This window comes from Carcharhinus amblyrhynchos, unplaced genomic scaffold (assembly GCF_965287045.1).
Source record: "Carcharhinus amblyrhynchos unplaced genomic scaffold, sCarAmb.v2.hapA scaffold_803, whole genome shotgun sequence".
Lineage (NCBI taxonomy): Eukaryota > Metazoa > Chordata > Chondrichthyes > Carcharhiniformes > Carcharhinidae > Carcharhinus > Carcharhinus amblyrhynchos.
In genome coordinates this window covers 57,501-65,000 of record NW_027650543.1, presented here as the reverse complement: position 1 = coordinate 65,000, position 7,500 = coordinate 57,501, and the positions used below count along the sequence as shown (strand labels likewise).

Sequence of the window (7,500 nt, the reverse complement as noted above, 5' to 3'; positions counted from 1 at the left end):
ACTCCCTCAGTACTGACCCTCTGACAGTGCGGCACTCCCTCAGTACTGACCCTCTGACAGTGCGGCACTCCCTCAGTACTGACCCTCTGACAGTGCGGCACTCCCTCGGTACTGAGAGAGAGAGATGGTGAGGGGAGAGAGGTGAGATAGTGAGGGGAGGGAGAGAGATAGTGATTTGAGCCAGAGGGAGAGAGTGAGTGGAGAGAGAGAGATAGCGAGGGGAGAGAGAGAAAGAGATAGTGAAGGGAGTGAGAGATAGTGAGGAGAGAGAGATAGTGAGGAGAGAGAGTCAGTGAGGGGGGAGAGAGATAATGAGGGGAGAGACTGTGAGAGAGTGAGGGGGAGAGAACTACTTTGAGGGGAGAGAGAGATAGTGTGGGGAGATAGAGAGGGATCGTGTGGGGAGATAGAGAGGGATCGTGTGGGGAGATAGAGAGGGATCGTGAGGAGAGGGAGAGAGATAGTGAGGGGAAAGAGAGAGATAGTGATGGGAGAGAGAGAGATGGTGAGTAGAGAGAGATATAGTGAGGAGAAAGAGAGATAGGGGGAGAGAGAGAGAGTGAGGGGGAGAGAGAGATATAGTGAGGAGAGAGAGATAGTGAGGAGAGAGAGATAGTGAGGAGAGAGAGAGATAGTGAGGAGAGAGAGAGAGAGGGGAGAGAGAGAGATAGTGAGGAGAGAGAGAGATAGTGAGGAGAGAGAGAGATAGTGAGGGGGAGAGAGATAGTGAGGGGGAGAGAGAGAGGGGGAGAGAGAGAGATAGTGAGGAGAGAGAGAGAGGGGAGAGAGAGAGATAGTGAGGAGAGAGAGAGATAGTGAGGAGAGAGAGAGATAGTGAGGAGAGAGAGAGATAGTGAGGAGAGAGAGAGATAGTGAGGGGGAGAGAGAGAGATAGTGAGGGGGAGAGAGAGAGATAGTGAGGAGAGAGAGAGATAGTGAGGAGAGAGAGAGATAGTGAGGGGGGAGAGAGAGAGATAGTGAGGGGGGAGAGAGAGAGTGAGGGGAGAGAGAGAGATAGTGAGGAGAGAGAGAGATAGTGAGGGAGAGAGAGAGATAGTGAGGAGAGAGAGAGGATAGTGAGGGGGAGGAGAGAGAGATAGTGAGGGGAGGAGAGAGAGAAGTGAGGGGGAGAGAGAGATAGTGAGGGAGAGAGAGAGATAGTGAGGGGAGAGAGAGATAGTGAGGGGAGAGAGAGAGGATGTGAGGGAGAGAGAGAGAGGAGGGAAGTGGGGGGTGGGAGAGTGAGGCCTATCTCTGACCCTGCGGCTGTGCCTCGATTGAGGGGAGGGGAGTGAGGGTCTCACCAGGAACTCCCTCTCCTCTCCCTGGTCGATGATATAATGTTCTGTCCAGTTGGAGATATCCTCAGCCATGATAATCAGGCCGATTCCCGTGGCGATGCTGAGGATGGTGTTCATGGCCAGGCAGGCAGTGACCTGCGGATAAACACAGAAAGCAGGCGTTAAACCAGCACCACCCGGGTACTTCCATCACTCCCAGCAATTCCCATTATCCCATTCCATCTCTCACTCTTCATCTCCCCTCACTGTTACACAGTCTGTTGGAGCAAAAACTTCCGAGATTGTTTTAAGGTGATGTTACACCTGTTAGTAAGAGAGTTCCTTCCACTGAAAATACCCACCATTCACCCATTAACTACAGCTGGTGCCCAGTCAGGGTGGCACGGTGGGTTAGCACTGCTGTCTCACAGCGCCAGGGACCCGGGTTCGACTCCTGTCTCGGCTCACTGTCAGTGCGGAGGCTACAAGTTTTCCCTGTATCTGCATGGGTTTCCTCTGGATGCTCTGGTTTCCCCCCACACTCCAAAGATGTGTAGGTTTAGGGTGGATTGGCCATGCTAAATTGTCCCTTAGTGTCCAAAGATGTGCAGGTTAGGGTGGATTGGCCATGCTAAATTGCCCCTTAGTGTCCAAAGATGTGTAGGTTAGGGTGGATTGGCCATGCTAAATTGCCCCTTAGTGTCCAAAGATGTGTAGGTTAGGGTGGATTGGCCATGCTAAATTGCCCCTTAGTGTCCAAAGATGTGTAGGTTAGGGTGGATTGGCCATGCTAAATTGCCCCTTAGTGTCCAAAGATGTGTAGGTTAGGTGGATTGGCCATGCTAAATTGTCCCTTAGTGTCCAAAGATATGTAGGTTAGGGTGGATTGGCCATGCTAAATTGTCCCTTAGTGTCCAAAGATGTGTAGGTTAGGGGGATTAACAGGGTAAATACATGGGGTATTGGGGTAGGGCCTGGGGAAGGTGCTCGGTTGGATAGTCGGTGCAGATTCCATGAGCTGAATGGCCTCCCCTGCATTCTGGGGATGAGTGATGGGTTAAACAGCGATGCGGGGGGTCTGTTCAGGATGAGATTCAGTGTTTGGGGCAAGGGGCTTACCTGAGCTTTGTTGGGTTGTTGCTGACACTGGATGGTCAGAGAGCCAGAGATTAACAACTGGAAAACAAAACATTCCCACAGGATTAACGGGAAAACAGCAACTCCCATTCCCATCAGATCATCGAGCTCTTCCCAGGAAATATCTCACCCCGGGGCAAATCCACCAAGACAGAGAGAGAGAGAGAGAGAGGGAGAGAGGGAGAGAGGGAGAGAGAGATAGAGGGAGAGAGAGAGATAGAGGGAGAGAGAGAGAGATAGAGGGAGGGGAGAGAGCGAGAGAGACAGAGACAGAGGGACAGAGAGAGAGGGGTGTAGGGGCTGGAGGAGGTTACAGAGATAGGGAGGGGGTGTAGGGGCTGGAGGAGGTTACAGAGATAGGGAGGGGGTGTAGGGGGCTGGAGGAGGTTACAGAGATAGGGAGAGGTGTAGGGGGCTGGAGGAGGTTACAGAGATAGGGAGGGGTGTAGGGGGCTGGAGGAGGTTACAGAGATAGGGAGGGGGTGTAGGGGGGCTGGAGCAGGTTATCTAGTTATAGGAGGGATGTTGGCATTGGAGGTAAGTAGATCTCAGTGACTTCCTCCTGTTCCTGTGTAACAGGCTGGAGAAGGGGCTGAATGGCCTCCTCCTGTTCCTGTGTAACAGGCTGGAGAAGGGGCTGAATGGCCTCCTCCTGTTCCTGTGTAACAGGCTGGAGAAGGGGCTGAATGGCCTCCTCCTGTTCCTGTGAGTTGCGGATTACTCACCAAGGCTCCCAGCCACCAGGGCACTCCCAGGACCGTCATGTGCGATTTCTCAGCCATCCTGATCGGGATCCCGAAGGGACAATTGGATGATCCCCAACATGGTGAGAGTAACCTGGGGGATTGAGAGATTCAGAGCGTGGTTCTAACGATCACTGCGTTCGAGTTTGTGGGGCTTTAAACACAAATAAAGCGATATGGCTCGCCCGCGTAGATTCACAGTAACACGCCACAGTCATACTGTCGGAGCTGCTGACTGTACAGAGCCAAAAATAAAACTAACTCCAGCCTATCAAACATCCCACTTACAGATCCAACACTCCCTCTTCTTCTTCCCAAGTTCCATCAAACATGGTGGTTTGAAATGAAGGCGTGTTTGTGAATGAGGAGAATGTATCTGCGGGGGCAGGGAGGGTTGTTTACCAGAGGAATTGAAGAGGACGTGAAATGAACCAGACAGGGGGTGGGGATGGGGGTGGTGGGGATGCCATTGGAGATATGAAATGTTGATATTGACGTGATCTGGAACGCACGACCCAAAAGGGAAAGCATTGTTAGCACTCAAAACTGGGAGGTAAACCTGAAGGGGGAAATGTGGAGGTCCATCTGAAGGGGGGAATATTAACAAGGGTAGGGGCTAGGGGAGATGAATTAATTGGAGGAAGCGAGCAAAGAATGTTTGGAGCACGGTTTGAAGATATGCTTTGGGATTGTCTAGTTTGCGGTTTCCAAAAGGAGCCTTGAGTTTCAAGATATGTTTGGTTATGAGATCAGAAACACCCAAAATATTCTGAAGTCAGACAAATTTACGATTTGGCTTTAAGGTGTTACTATCAGGCTTTAGAATGTTTCACTCCAGATGTGATTCTCTTGGGAAGCTGGAAGAAAAGCAAATTTTATTTAACAACACAGTTTAACTGTAACAAATTAATTAGCTAAACATTTAACAATCAAACAGTTCTTAATCATGACACAATCCAATTCTTAACTGCTAACCTGTCCCCTATGAGTTTCAATTCAAGCAATATTCCTCTTATAGACTGAAAACCCCTCTTCAGAATCAGCTGGAAAAGCCCAGGCTTATGGCTTTGGTTGCCAGTTCTAAAACTCAAGACACTTCTAGACAGAGAGAGAGCAAGAAAATGACAGGGAGACATGCAGAGTAAAGCAGGGATGGATCTGAGAACTAACACCCAAACATCCAAAGAGGAGCACCTCACCCTGTAATCCGTAAAAAGTCTGTGCGAAGTGATGCGGCCTCCTGTTCAGCAACTTCTAGTCGTTAAAGACCCCTAACCTGTACATCTTTGGACACTAACGGGCAATTTAACATGGCCAATCCACCCTAACCTACACATCTTTGGACACTAAGGGACAATTTATCATGGCCAATCCCCCTAACCTACACATCTTTGGACACTAAGGGACAATTTAGCAGGGCCAATCCACCTAACCTGCTCATCTTTGGACACTAAGGGACAATTTAGCACGGCCAATCCACCCTAACCTACACATCTTTGGACACTAAGGGACAATTTAGCATGGCCAATCCCCCTAACCTGCACATCTTTGGACACTAAGGGACAATTTAGCATGGCCAATCCACCCTAACCTGCACATCTTTGGACACTAAGGGACAATTTAGCATGGCCAATCCACCCTAACCTGCACATCTTTGGACACTAAGGGACAATTTAGCAAGGCCAATCCCCCTAACCTACACATCTTTGGACACTAAGGGACAATGTAGCATGGCCAATCCACCCTAACCTACACATCTTTGGACACTAAGGGACAATATAGCATGGCCAATCCCCCTAACCTACACATCTTTGGACACTAAGAGGCAATTTAGCATGGCCAATCCACCCTAACCGACACATCTTTGGACACTAAGGGGCAATATAGCATGGCCAATCCCCCTAACCTACACATCTTTGGACACTAAGAGGCAATTTAGCATGGCCAATCCACCCTAACCTACACATCTTTGGACACTAAGGGACAATTTAGCATGGCCAATCCACCCTAACCTACACATCTTTGGACACTAAGGGACAATTTATCATGGCCAATCCCCCTAACCTACACATCTTTGGACACTAAGGGACAATTTAGCACGGCCAATCCACCCTAATCTACACATCTTTGGACACTAAGGGACAATTTAGCACGGCCAATCCACCCTAACCTGCACATCTTTGGACACTAAGGGACAATTTAGCATGGCCAATCCCCCTAACCTGCTCATCTTTGGACACTAAGGGGCAATATAGCATGGCCAATCCCCCTAACCTACACATCTTTGGACACTAGGGGACAATTTAGCATGGCCAATCCACCCTAACCTACACATCTTTGGACACTAAGGGGCAATTTAGCATGGCCAATCCCCCTAACCTGCACATCTTTGGACACTGAGGGACAATTTAGCATGGCCAATCCACCCTAACCGACACATCTTTGGACACTGAGGGACAATTTAGCATGGCCAATCCCCCCTAACCGACACATCTTTGGACACTAAGGGACAATTTAGCATGGCCAATCCCCCCTAACCTACACATCTTTGGACACTAAGGGACAATTTAGCATGGCCAATCCCCCCTAACCTACACATCTTTGGACACTGAGGGACAATTTAGCATGGCCAATCCCCCCTAACCGACACATCTTTGGACACTAAGGGACAATTTAGCATGGCCAATCCCCCCTAACCTGCACATCTTTGGACACTAAGGGACAATTTAGCATGGCCAATCCCCCCTAACCTACACATCTTTGGACACTAAGGGGCAATTTAGCATGGCCAATCCCCCTAACCTACACATCTTTGGACACTAAGGGACAATTTAGCATGGCCAATCCCCCCTAACCTACACATCTTTGGACACTGAGGGACAATTTAGCATGGCCAATCCCCCCTAACCGACACATCTTTGGACACTAAGGGACAATTTAGCATGGCCAATCCCCCCTAACCTACACATCTTTGGACACTAAGGGACAATTTAGCATGGCCAATCCCCCCTAACCTACACATCTTTGGACACTAAGGGGCAATTTAGCATGGCCAATCCCCCTAACCTACACATCTTTGGACACTAAGGGACAATTTAACATGGCCAATCCACCCTAACCTACACATCTTTGGACACTGAGGGACAATTTAACATGGCCAATCCACCCTAACCTACACATCTTTGGACTGTGGGAGGAAACCGCAGCACCCGGTGGAAACCCACGCAGACATGGGGAGAATGCGCAGACTCCACACGGGCAGCGACCCGAGCTGGGAATCGAACCTGGGTCGCTGTGAGGGAGCAGTGCTGACCATGGTGCCACTGTGTCATCCACAGTGACGAACCAGATGGGATTTTCCGACATTGGTTTAATCAGGAGATTAATTCCAGAATATCGAATTTAAATTCCACCATCTGCTGTGGTGGGATTCGAACCCGGGTCCCCAGAACATGAGCTGAGTTTCTGGATGAATAATCTGGTGATAATGCCACTCAGCCATTGCCACATTCTCCACTGCTGCCTCCCCTGTGTTATCCAGACAACTCCCACCAGCCGTACCATCGCAGCTCAACAACAACACCAGAGCACGCAGGTACCCCCAGAGGAGAGATCTTACCCCCAGTGCCTTCGGCTCCCCTTTCAGGAACTTGTGGAAGGGTTTGGGTTGACGCTGAATTTGAAGAGTGGCAGCAGGACAGGGAGGGGCGGACGTGGGATTCGATTCAATGGCGGAAGACATGGGAAGATCCGATATCAGGCTGGGAATGAAACACAGACAGAACCTGAGGAGAACAAGATGTGCGTCCACCGATTTACTATTCCATCGCTCAAACACGTCCAGCGTTGGAAATGATTCACCCGAATAAAAACAAAAACACACGCTGGGGGAGTGCCGCACTGTCAGAGGGTCAGTGCTGAGGGAGTGCCGCACTGTCAGAGGGTCAGTGCTGAGGGAGTGCCGCACTGTCAGAGGGTCAGTGCTGAGGGAGTGCCGCACTGTCAGAGGGTCAGTGCTAAGGGAGTGCTGCACTGTCAGAGGGTCAGTGCTGAGGGAGTGCCGCACTGTCAGAGGGTCAGTGCTGAGGGAGTGCCGCACTGTCAGAGGGTCAGTGCTAAGGGAGTGCTGCACTGTCAGAGGGTCAGTGCTGAGGGAGTGCCGCACTGTCAGAGGGTCAGTGCTGAGGGAGTGCTGCACTGTCAGAGGGTCAGTGCTGAGGGAGTGCCGCACTGTCAGAGGGTCAGTGCTGAGGGAGTGCTGCACTGTCAGAGGGTCAGTACTGAGGGAGTGCCTCACTGTCAGAGGGTCAGTACTGAGTGAGTGCCGCACTGTCAGAGGG

At 50.5% G+C, this 7,500-nt stretch overlaps 1 long non-coding RNA gene across 1 annotated transcript in view; it reads right to left on the bottom strand.

Moving 5' to 3' along the window:
* Positions 1 to 3,145: 3,145 nt before the first annotated feature.
* The window catches only part of LOC145340147 (uncharacterized), a 7,159-nt gene continuing 2,804 nt past the window's right edge, over positions 3,146 to 7,500 (bottom strand). Inside the window, exons 2-3 of the long non-coding RNA XR_013886213.1 lie at positions 6,780 to 6,921; positions 3,146 to 3,254 (exon numbers count right to left, since the gene is read on the bottom strand). This is a non-coding gene — a long non-coding RNA (uncharacterized LOC145340147). The remainder of the gene's footprint in view (positions 3,255 to 6,779; positions 6,922 to 7,500) is intronic.